Source organism: Girardinichthys multiradiatus, chromosome X (genome assembly GCF_021462225.1).
Source record: "Girardinichthys multiradiatus isolate DD_20200921_A chromosome X, DD_fGirMul_XY1, whole genome shotgun sequence".
In the NCBI taxonomy this organism is placed as follows: Eukaryota; Metazoa; Chordata; class Actinopteri; order Cyprinodontiformes; family Goodeidae; genus Girardinichthys; species Girardinichthys multiradiatus.
The window spans coordinates 17,157,804-17,169,955 of NC_061817.1; the positions used below are offsets into that span (position 1 = coordinate 17,157,804).

General features: G+C 34.7%; 1 long non-coding RNA gene across 1 annotated transcript; it reads left to right on the forward strand.

The window, feature by feature from the left end:
* The first annotated feature begins 4,439 nt into the window (after positions 1-4,439).
* On the forward strand, positions 4,440-8,712 carry LOC124862947. The gene is made up of 5 exons (XR_007037031.1): positions 4,440-4,576; positions 4,785-4,879; positions 7,748-8,017; positions 8,270-8,296; positions 8,399-8,712. It is a non-coding gene; the product is annotated as an uncharacterized LOC124862947 (long non-coding RNA).
* Positions 8,713-12,152: the final 3,440 nt, after the last annotated feature.

Sequence of the window (12,152 nt, forward strand, 5' to 3'; positions counted from 1 at the left end):
ACTTATCTCTGCTTGCCAGCAAGGAGACATACGCACGCATGGTGCCTCTCCTGTCCGGTTCCCGTCTGGAATCTGCATGGAAAGAGGTTTGTTTGTTGGATTTCAGAGTTTTTATTTAAACAATGAAGTCACGGGAAGTCCGCTCTTACTCCTCCCGTTCCTGGCTGTGCTGGAAATAGGTTAATGCGATTTTTTTAGAAAGTTCCAGACAAGGTTTAATGTTGTTACCCATGGCTGGGGTCCCAACACCATATTTGTCTCAAATTTTTTCTGTTATTACAAGCTTGTGATTTGGATCAATTACAGAGTTTTCTAGAAATATATACAACAGCATAACACTCATTTAAAAATATATTACAGTGGGCGGCACTGGTTGTGTAGGGGTTAAGCGCGCAACCACTATAGAGGCTATAGTCCTCAAAGCGGCCGTCCCGGGTTTGAGTCCTGGACCCACCGACCTTTGCCGAATGTCTCCCCCTCTCTTTGCCCCTCCTTCCTGTCTACCTACTATCAAAAATAAAGACGTCTAGTGTCGAAAAATTTCTTTAAAAAAAGAAATATATATATATATATATATATATATATATATATATGTAAACTATAAACAGATTATACGCAGCTTTAACATAACTAAATTAATTACTAGAACTACAGAAATAGGAAGCTTTTCATCTGCATGTATACATTAAATCTTTATAAATGTGGGTAATCCAAGGCAGCACAGAGATGCACATTAATTTGCAACAGCTTTTCACTCATCACCATTTGCAAAGACTGAATTAGAAGCACCAGTGTATTTACTTTAATAAAATTATTGAGCTACTATCATACTGTTTTCTGTTTTTATTTTGAGTTACATTCCCAGTTTCACTTCACATTGTCACATTAGTTTTTTATATTATCCTTTCTTCAAAAATTTGGACAGGTGTCATATAACTCTAGATTTCTGTTGGAACAAAGGCAGAACAATGCAGCATGGTGAGCTGCAGAGGTTTATTTAATAATAATAATAATAAGGTAGAAAAGAGTCCAGGAAAGTAACAGAAACATCTAAGTGAACAGAAATCAGAAAACAATGGGACTACCTAAAGAACATAAACAGTGAGGAACCAGATCTACAAACTAAAAACAACCCAACTAACAACCTAACTAACCCTAACCCTATTACAGAGTAATCCAAGAAAGAAATCTATTCAACATGAATGAACTGAAATAACAGCAACAGAAGAACAGAGAAGAACAGAAAAAGCAGACAGAACTCAAACTCAGAACCCCTAACACAGGCATATTATGACAGCATGTGCCTCATCCATTAGGGTTTATGTCATTAGGAGCCAGACTACTGAATTAATGGGCAACGAGTTAAATAAGTTCAATTATTAGTGAGCTAAAGATACACAATTACTTCCATGATGATTTTAGTTAAGGCCCTGATCCCACGACTTAAATGTGTTTCATTACTTCCTCACAAAGACTACAGCACATTAACTGGGCTTTTGTGTGCAGCTCTCTGGTGAAAAAAGACATGTAGAATTTTGTTTTATGTTCTGCCTGAGGAAGCATTGGAGGTGTCACTGTCAATAGGACACATACTTATTGCATGTGAGCAGATTTGGGTGTAATTGACATATCTGGTTGTCTCATTTTGGCATCATCATTTTACAAAGTGATATAAAATATTTTAATATGCAAAACAAAACAAAAAATATTTGTAAACGTGGATGTTTCATTAAGTACAACATATTTTAGAACATAGTTACTAAAATTCATTATTCCCATTTGATCTTATAACAAATATCATACCTGAACATGTCCTAATATAAAACAAATTGAGAGTAAACTACAGGTCAAGTGGCAAGTGAGCTTCAAAATGCAAGAAGGAGCAGCTGTAGGTTTTCAGGAGGCTTGATTATATGCTTTTACTTAAAAAGTAGTCCCATGAGTTTTAATTCTGTCCACACTAACATGAATATTCAGCAAAATAAGTATTTCTGTAATTAATACAGAAGAAAATGATTTAAAAATTGACCTGTTCTGTTTTTTCACCACTGAATAATAACAAAAAAACACTATTTATATGTATATATGTATATATGTATTTAAATATATATAATTTTCGGTGCTTCTGTAAAGCAGGATTTTGAGACATTTAAAGTTTACTTCACAGACAGGTTTTTTTAGTCATTGCTATAGTCTGGAACAGAAAACAAACAAACAAACAAAGCAAACAAATTGGAAACGCACAGCAGTTTGTGGTTGAAAAAAATAACATGTCTCACAATTTCAAAGACCCCTCAAACACAGTAAATCTGAGAGAGCAGAATCAGTCTTATATTGACAAAACATAAATTATTTAAATGTCATATGAAATTATTTACACATAATTTTCTTGTTCCTAAATTATTTACACAATGTATACATAAAATCATTTTAAATGTGATGAAACAGAGACAGCAATGCGATGCTGTTGATTTAGCAGCAGTGTCTGCGTCGTACATCAGCCTTTCTTAAGAGATATTCAGAATCTCATTTGCTCCTGTATAGCTGCTTCAAAGTCATGCAGTGCTTTAGTAGATCAGGTTCTCAGTGCATTAAAAGGAGCTGAGCAGCAGCAAATACTTTTTTTTCATCCTAAACATTATTTATTGCATCTTAGCAATCAGTCGCATGGCCATTTCCCTTAGCACATTTACATTGGTCTTTATGTAATTGGTGTGGGGAGGAGCCAATGCAAATATCTTTATTTATCTTAGTAGAAACCAAACCACCAGAGAGATGTGCAACAACTTTTCACAATGACGTTAGTTGTGTGTGTTTCTCTTCTGCTATTAACAGTTTCTGGTAAATATCAAACTTCTGCACTCTTCTGTTAACGGGTTTTCTGTTTGGATTATTTCTCATCACACAATTTTTCTTCCAGGTGTTTTCAGTCAGACTCTGACTGAATCTGAAGCAGTGGTGAAAAGACATGGAGAATCTCACACTCTGACCTGTACATATGCAGGAATATCAGATGACAATGCTGATATCAGCTGGATCAGACAGGCTGAAGGACAAGGACTGGAGTGGGTTGCGCACATTTCTGCTCCTAGTGGTAGCAATAAATATTATTCCATATCTGTCCAGAATCGCTTCACCATCTCCAGAGACAACGATAAAGATCAAGTGTATCTGCACATGAGCAGCTTGAGGACTGAAGACTCTGCAGTTTATTATTGTGCTCGAGAGCCACAGTGATACAGGAAGCATTAGAGCTGTACATAAACTAGCAGCTGCAACTGTGACAGTCTGTTAGAAAATATGAAAGTCTATAGTACTCTACTGTCTACTATTGTTTTTGATCTAATTTTAGGGACCAAAGTTGATCAATTGTTTAAGGAGAGAAAAATGAATAAAAAAATATTATGACACTGTTTGCACCCTGGACAGATTAATGTTTTGTGCTGAATTTTTAGAGAAAATATACAATCTTCAAAACTATGCATCAAACTAAGGCAACATTAGTGTAAGCCAAATAAATCCCTAAATTGTTTATGTAGAAACATTTTTTTCAACTTTTTTGGTGTTTAAACCTCTGAATTTGAAGTATTCTGTGTTTTCACAAAACCTGGTGGTTCTTCAATACCATAAAAACAACTTTCACTTGATCATAAAACAAAATTAATGTGTTTATGAAAGGTTTCGGTTTGTTTTACTAAAAATCTGGTTCACAGAATTTTTTTTTTATTTTTTTTTTGTGTTTCCAGATGCAAAAGTGTTACGGGTGGATTAAAAGTTGTCTATAAAGACAGATTATGTTCACAAAGAATTAAAAGAATAGTAATAATAAAAAATAAAAAAACTTCAGTCACAAATGCTTATTAAAGTCACCAACTGATGTGTGACTTTCAGGTTGAATGAAAGAAAATTATTTCGGGATTGAATTATAAAGCAACTACTTCAGCCATTTAAAACCAGGACAAGATGAGAGTTAAAACAATGCTCCATGGTAACCAGTAGAGGGCATTTTCTGTCAAAATCTCTTAATCAACTCTTAAATCTTCCTACAGATTGTCAGTGCTGTCTTCAACATTTCCATCCAACCAAACTCAAAAAGATGTGAATTATTGTTTTGTTTTAACGTTAATTTGCTCCTAATCCCAAAAAAACATGATACTTCTTCAGTTCAGTATTCATAGACAAGTAAACATAAACCTAAGAAAAACTGGTTTTTATTTTCTTAAAATAATACATTTAGAATTTTGTATAATTTTTTCAAAGTAATAAAAATGATCTATTTAGGAAAAAGATTATGTTGGATGTTAACTGAAGTTTCAAATAGGAAATGCAAATCCAACAACAACGTTACATCCGTTTCTATAGTTTGGCTCTAACTTTCCCTCTGAAGGTGGTTTAGGTTTTTGTATTAGGGTTTGTCGCTGTGATGGACTGGGGGGGCACAGAGATATACACCAATACAAAAACCTCAGAACAAAAACCTGAAAGAAATCCATCATTATGCAAAGAACAAATTGATGAAATCCAACATGTCTTTTTGGGATATGAGGTAGAAACCCTGTTTAACAATTTTAATGAGGTAAGAAATGTTTGAAAGTCAGTTATTCTCCTTGTTAAAGTCATACAGTGTATAAATGTATATGAACCAAATTGAATTTTCAGGCTGAAAAGCAAAAACAACATAAAGGATATTTGCAAAATTACCCAGAGGAACATCAGACTTTCAGAATTTTCAACAGAAACTGTAAATTTATACATTTTTGCCTTGTTGTTTTGTTTTTCTGGAGCTTCTTGTTTTTGTTGAAGCAGTCAGTGAAGCTGTAACACTGTGATTCGGGTTTAGACGTCTGGGGTAAAGGAACCACAGTTACTGTTAAATCAGGTAAGATAATTTAAAATTACTATCTGTTTCACATTTATTTGTTTTATTGTTGTTGTTTTCGTTGTGTAAAATTGTATTAACAGGTCTTTTTTTAATATCTGGTGTTGGGAAAACTACCTACAGCTTGCATTCGCAATACTACATGAAAACACAGGACAGATTATTTGTTGATTTACTATATTAATTTTGCACAACACTGTTGTTAGTTTTTTTAATGGTATAAATCCTTTATATATCAGGTTGTACAAGACACCCCACAGTCCCTAAGATTAATACAAATCTGCTGTAAATTAAGCAAATTTTAATTTATTTCCTGACAGAAAATGTTGTATTTATGTTATAAAATGAACAACACAAAAAATGATTTATAAATATGAATACATGTGTAGGTGTAATGCACAGAGATAAGGGACAAATGGTTATCGCATCATTATTCCAGAAAAAAAGTGATTGGATGATTGGATATAACTAGTTTTTATTTTTGTAGAGCCTTCTATAAATTAGTTAGTTTTCAGGTTTAAAGTTGCTGCTTAGTTTGTTCATTTTATTTGTGTTTATTTGTGTTGTTGAGGCAGAACAATTGAAACATCAGGTTCAGATTTCTGATTGTGTGAAACTTAGCATTGAACAAATCATGACATTTTCATGTTTCCAATAACAGTAATGGTTCTTCAGAAGAGTTTGAACTGGGTTAGTAAACAAAAGTAACTCAACTGTGCTTTGTAAAAAATTAATTAAATATCATCAATAAATTCCCTTAAGGAGAAAACTAACATAGAAAGTGAAACAAATTTACGTTATAAACTGAGTTTAAATATTTATCCTTCAGTGTCACATTTAAGGACAGTTTTTAATATGTTTTATACTTTAATCAAAACTGTGCATTATAACATTCTGTTTCTTTAAAATAATCAATGCCCAGTGAAAAGATTAGATAATAAACATCTGTAATTATTTTAAGTAAATCAGTCGACTGAGGAAGAGAAGACCTCCCCAGGTCTTTTCTCTCTGCTTCAGAGCAGCTCTGTGACTGAGACTGAAAGGACTGTCAGCTGTCTGGAACATAACTTTTTGAAATATTAGGTAGGATTAGTTAAAGTCATCTTTAAGTAAAACAATTTGATAATGCTAAAAAAAAAGAAGAGAGGAATAATCCAGAAACCTCCTGATAAACTCTGGTCTAAACTACAGAAAGTGAGTAACTTCCTTTTTATCTGCTGTAACAATTCTCAGTTTCAACCAGTTTTTATTAATTCAGGTCCTACAGAAAATATTTTAGATTCTGAGAGATGAAATGTAAACCTCCCAACAGCGAAATCTATTAAGACTATGAATTAAAACAAATAGACGATGGAGGGGCAATTTTGTTATTTTCTGGATCATTAGAGTAAACACAAACCATAATAAAACAAACAAAAAACTCATCAAAGAATTTAGTCTCCTCTAGGATAAAACAGTTTAAAAGTAACTACAAACACAAATTAAACATGTTTCTATTTATTCTGATGTCTTTGTTGACTGAAATATCACACCATGTACCTCCTGAAGTGATATACTGTATTTTTGTTAATGTTTGATTTTAAAAGATCTGTAACTTTCTGTATTTATCAGCTTATATTGACTTTCTTCACCATAATGCAAACCAATGAAAGAGTCAGAATTCTGACTAAATAAGGTCAAATAATCGTGTGAAATCAAACAGGTTAAAAGACGCACTGACCTTCAATTAAATATAACAATGCAGTTTTGACAAGAACAAGAAATATCGTTTTAACCCCCAAAACAAAATGTTGGAGGCCAAAATCAGTGTAGCCTAGCTGCTGCGTCTCTCCAGCGGTCATTGGGCGAGAGGCGGGTTACACCCTGGACAGGTCGTCAGTTCATCACAGACACTCGGGATAGATAGCCATAAACACACACACACACACACACAATCAGAGTCTACATTTCTCTAAAAACAAAACGAGCACTAAAGTTTCTCCATCAAAAAACTAAGTAAACTGATTCTTTCACGATCTACATTAATAATTATTCATTAAATTTATATCCCGAGAAATATTCTTTAATCAATTAATGATCACATTTAGAAAAACAAACATTTATAGTGTGTATATATATATATATATATTTATATATATGAATATATATAAAGATCGCTAAAAAAGTTTTGATATTTTAAATGTATTTCATCTTAAATAATTTTTTTATTATTTAAAAACATGACTTCGGTTTAAATAAAAGTAACCAAAACAATCAAGGCAAACCCTGCTATTTTACGGTTAAAACCCTTCTTGTTTTACCAGGAAGTTTAATTTGCGGCTTAATATAACTTGTATTTGTCTGTCTACTTTTACATATACATAAAATTTGATGATGTCCTGTTCTTCATCTACAATGTCTAGATTGCTGATGGACACCCCCATTGCTCGTAATAGCAACTTTAACTATTCTGTAAACTACAAGGTTTAGGAGTGTGTTCATAATTAGATGGGAAACACAGAATTACAGCCTCTCCTCTAGTTCATCCCAAAGGTGTTCAAGAAGGCTGAGGTCAGTCAAGTTTCTCCACACCAAACATTGTACACCTGCAGCCATGGAAGTGATCTTAACACCAGAACTCATTGATTCAGTGATATGACTTAACACTTTTGGCAATATAGTGTACATATGTGTGTGTGTGTGTGTGTGTGTGTGTGTGTGTTTATTTCTATACACTTTTTTAAATTCTTTAAAAGTCAAACTTTTATCTTTCTTGAAACATTAGTTTGTCCTCCATGTTTTTGGAGTAACTAAACACAATATTATTGTGATAAACTTAAACGTCCTTCCTTAGAGAATGAATTCCTGGTTTACTTTGTCTCTGTACAGAAGGTCCAGATGTGACTCCAACCCTCTACGTCCTGAATCCCCAGAAACCCGGCAACACCCTGAACAAAGCGGATCAGCTGAATTCAGATGTCTGTCTGGTCACAGATTTCCATCCGAAGGTGGATGACGTGGTTCCAAAGGTGACAGGTGGTCCGGTCAGTGTGACCACTGATGATGCTGTTTCCTCAAAGAATAACAAATACAATGCAGCATTGAGAAACAAAACCATCCACTCCTGTGGGATGAACGGGATGTTCAGTGATGAAGCAGGTACCAAACTCACAGAGGTCTGTCAAAGTTCAGATCAAACTGTTTAGAGAGCTTGAAACTGTCAGCTGGTGAAAAGTGTTTCTGTGACTAAATCATTTAATTTTAACAATAAATACAGCAATAAAGCTGAATATTTAAAGAGGGAACCAGACTGATGGTTTTCATCAGACATGTTTCCACAGACAGATCAGCAGGAACTTTCAGAGTTTCCATGATGTTTGTGTGACTGATGTGTTTTCTGTCTCCTAACAGATGATGCATGTGGGAACATTTATCCAGGTAAGTCTGAACACTTCCTGTCTCAGTTTGGTTCCCCCACTGATACCTGCAGTCAGCTGTTAGCGATCAGTTCAGTCTGAACTCTGTTTCTCTGCCGTCCAGAAAAAGCCAAGCTGAACTTCTACCTGCTGCTGATGAACGGAGTCCGAGTGGTGTTCACCAAAGCTCTGGCCTTCAGCACCATCCTCACCATCAGAGGCCTGATCTTCTGACAATGAGCCTTAAAGGCCACCATACAGACAAATTGTCTACACCTTAAAAATACTGGAATACAATAAATTTTAATTAATTCTCTTCAGTTTAATAAAAATGCAAACTATAATGAAAATAATCACAAAGAAAATAATTAAGTTGAAAGTCAAATATAGACTAATGTTAAAACCATAAACAGAATCTAAGTATGCTGAAATAATGATGTTAATAATTTGTAGGTTGAGAATATTTTTTTATTATTTTTAATTTACATTTGTATTACAGAGATTGCATTGTTTTATCACAAATATAATTGTCTGTCAGTATAAAACATTTTTACAAATGCAAAATTTTATGTTTTGAATTTGAAGATCTTTCTTTTTGTAATGTGTTTAAAATCCAATTTAGGGTGTATTTTTAAATGTAGAGTTTGTGTCATTATCTTCCATTATGCATTAGTGTTTGTTAAATCTGAGACATGTACAAGGAAGCATTTTATCTAAAATTCTTCTGTTTTTTTTTTTTTTTTCTGTATTTATGTTTGAAGACTGTTGAAGCAACCAATAAGTCACTTAGGTAAGATTAGTTTTTCATAATAATAAAAACAAAAATAACTCTATAAAATAATGACAAATTTTAACACAATGGGCATTTATGATCAGAAAACCTCTAGGGCCTTATAGCAAATATTATCCTTACAGACAGAGCAGGTAGGTTAACAATAATTTAATCAGACAGAGAAACACACATCAGGAAGTTAACTTCCATGTTCAGACTATTTGGAGGCATAATAGCCTGTTTTGAACATGAGTTTTAAAGCTCTGTTAGACACCTCTGTAAAATCCTTCACACACTCTTTAGAGCAGCAGTTTTATCAGTTTAAACCACATTTTAACAGGAAGCTGAAGATGAAGCTGAAAATCGGACAGAAGCCAAGCAGCAGCTCAGTTTCACATTAGAAACACTGGTTAACCTCAGCTCTGCTTGATTCTTTTTTTTTACTCAACCTGCAGAATGTTTTCATACGTGTAAACTTCAGTTGTTCAGATTTTCCTGGTTACATTGGTCTGCAAATCAAATACCATGCATTGTTCTGCAGCAATCTATGTTTCCAATCTTTTCAAAGAGTTACAGTATGTCCTAAAATGCTTTTTTCATTTCAAGTGTTTTGTCTCTATGTGAACCTATGTTTTATGTAGAGAGTGGCACTTAGAGTTGGGCCCATTCCACCATCTTCTTCAAATCACATTAAGATCTACATACACAATAAAATCATGACATACAGTAAGAACCTGGCAGAACAGAACAGTTTTCAATTGGTTTTTAAAAATCTCTACAGTCAGCAAAGCGAAGCTGCGGTGGCAAACTGTTCCCCAGTTTCGGAGCTGAAGTCTAAAAAGCCCTGTCTCCCTTGGTTTTCAGGCTATTTTTTGGAGATTTTTGCCTCGTGACCAAAGGCTACATGGAGCAGAGTGTTTAGTGGAAAGCTGATACAAATACTTAGCAGCCTGGCCATTTAGAGCCTCTAGGTAAGGACAAGAATTTTAAAACAAATTCTAAACTCAACTGGAAACCAGTGTAAGAAGCATAAGACTGAGGTGATATGGGAGAATTTACAGTCCTATCTTCACTACTAGACACATCAAAATATAACATAAATAAAGGCTTGAAAACTTCAGTCTGTGTGTAATTAATCCAGTCATTCACAATAAGTTTTGAAACAGCTAATGGACTAATTTTGTGGAGTTGCTTTTTCTGTTTGACAGTTTAGCTTTTGATAGAAAAGAATATTTGCCATAAAAATATTAAACTGATTGAATATTGTTTCATCCATTTTTATCTCTTGCAGTTTTATCAAGGGTCCCTGCCTATATCAAGCTCTGTGCTTTTTCCATGTCAAAACAATGCTACAATTACTGATACCCCAGTCTTACGGCACGTTTTCCCTTATTACATTTCCTATAATTCATCTCACAACTTCTTGTGCTATTAATCATGTTAAATTAAGCTATTCATTTAATCAGCTCAGATGCACGGTTTAGCTACGTTTACATGGACACAAGTAGATGGAATAAACGGCTGACTGGACTAAAAATGTGTCATGTAAACATGTCAGTCGAAATATTCTGATCGGATTCGGAATCAAATTATAATCCAATTGAAAGGGGTGGTTTATGCCGACTGACAATCTGATCGACATGCATGTAAACGTTTGAGAGGATAACATTATTCTGAATGAGACATACTGACCTGAGTGCACATGTGCACCCCGCGTCAACGTGACGTATGTCTGCCTAGAGTGGCTAGTCGCTCTGGCTAGATGCTAAAGGACTATTCAGATCGGCACGTTTACATGACACATTTTAGTTCGATTGGCTGTTTAATTCTGGTTACTTATGTCCATATAAACGGTACAATATGATTATTTTTGTTTTTTTAATCCGAATACACTTTAATCTAGAGCTGCATGGTGGTACAGTTGGTAGCACTGCTGCCTTACAGCAAAAAGGTCCTGAGCTCGACTCCGTCCGAGGGTCTTTCTGCATGGAAGTTTCTTGTTCTCCCCATGCATGTGTAGGTTCTTTCCAGGTACTCCGGCTTCCTTCCACAGTCCAAAAACATGACTATTAGGTTCATTGGTCTCTCTAAATGTTTGCGATGGTTGAGCTCCTGCTCATAGGAATTATGTTTTGAGCATGGTTGAATACATATCTGTTTATATTTGGTTCCATGCAGTATGATGAAATGCTGTTTTTTATATTGTCTTTCATGGAGATAATGATGGTGTCTGAAGAATAGAGGATGAGTTGCTGTGGAGGGGCTGAATGGTTGACTGTTGAGGGGACAGTCTGGTCACATGACGACAGAGTATGGGGGGTTGGAGAAAGAGGGTGGCGGTAGAGCTGTTTAGACTTGATCTTTGGGCAACAACACCACCACTGATTTGGTCCTGATACGTGTTTTGCCCCCTTTGGATAACAGGTTAGATGATAGGCAGCTGCAAATATCTGCTCATTATGTCCTACAACAATCAGGAGTGCTGTGTTTTTGGTTTGACAGATCTATGGCAACACCTCTGAATCCAGCTGGATGTACAGTTGACTTCCTTCAGACAAGAGTCGATTGGATCTGCTGTGAGATATCCTGAAGCTGTTTGATTTAATATCCAATGCAGTAATGATAGAGGTTGGAGAGGAGACAGAACACAATCAGTACAAGAAGACCAAGGAGTCACATTTATTTAAGGACTCATCCTGCGCTTTGACCATTAAAAGATGTGTTTGGGCTCCTACATCTGAAGGACAATAGTACTTCAGCAAAATCCATTGAAGAAGAGAAATGGCATTTTATTTCATTGTATATTGTTATGAAATCAGAAACTGTCAATAAAATCCCTGCACCAGGTCACTTTTCCTGAACATAAATTTATGGTCGACTAACTTTAGTCTGTTACATGGGTTGTCATAATTTGTCTTCTCAGCACCATATGTCCAACCCAACAAATTCTTTATTGCCGCCATTAGCCTGAACTGGACTATCACCTTATTTCATATAACTTTAATTAGCTTGTTCCTCATTTTCAATTGAAACTAAAAGAGTTCCATCCAGAAACTTCACAAATTCAATATTCCCAAATATTTTGTTTCATTTTTTTAAATCATTT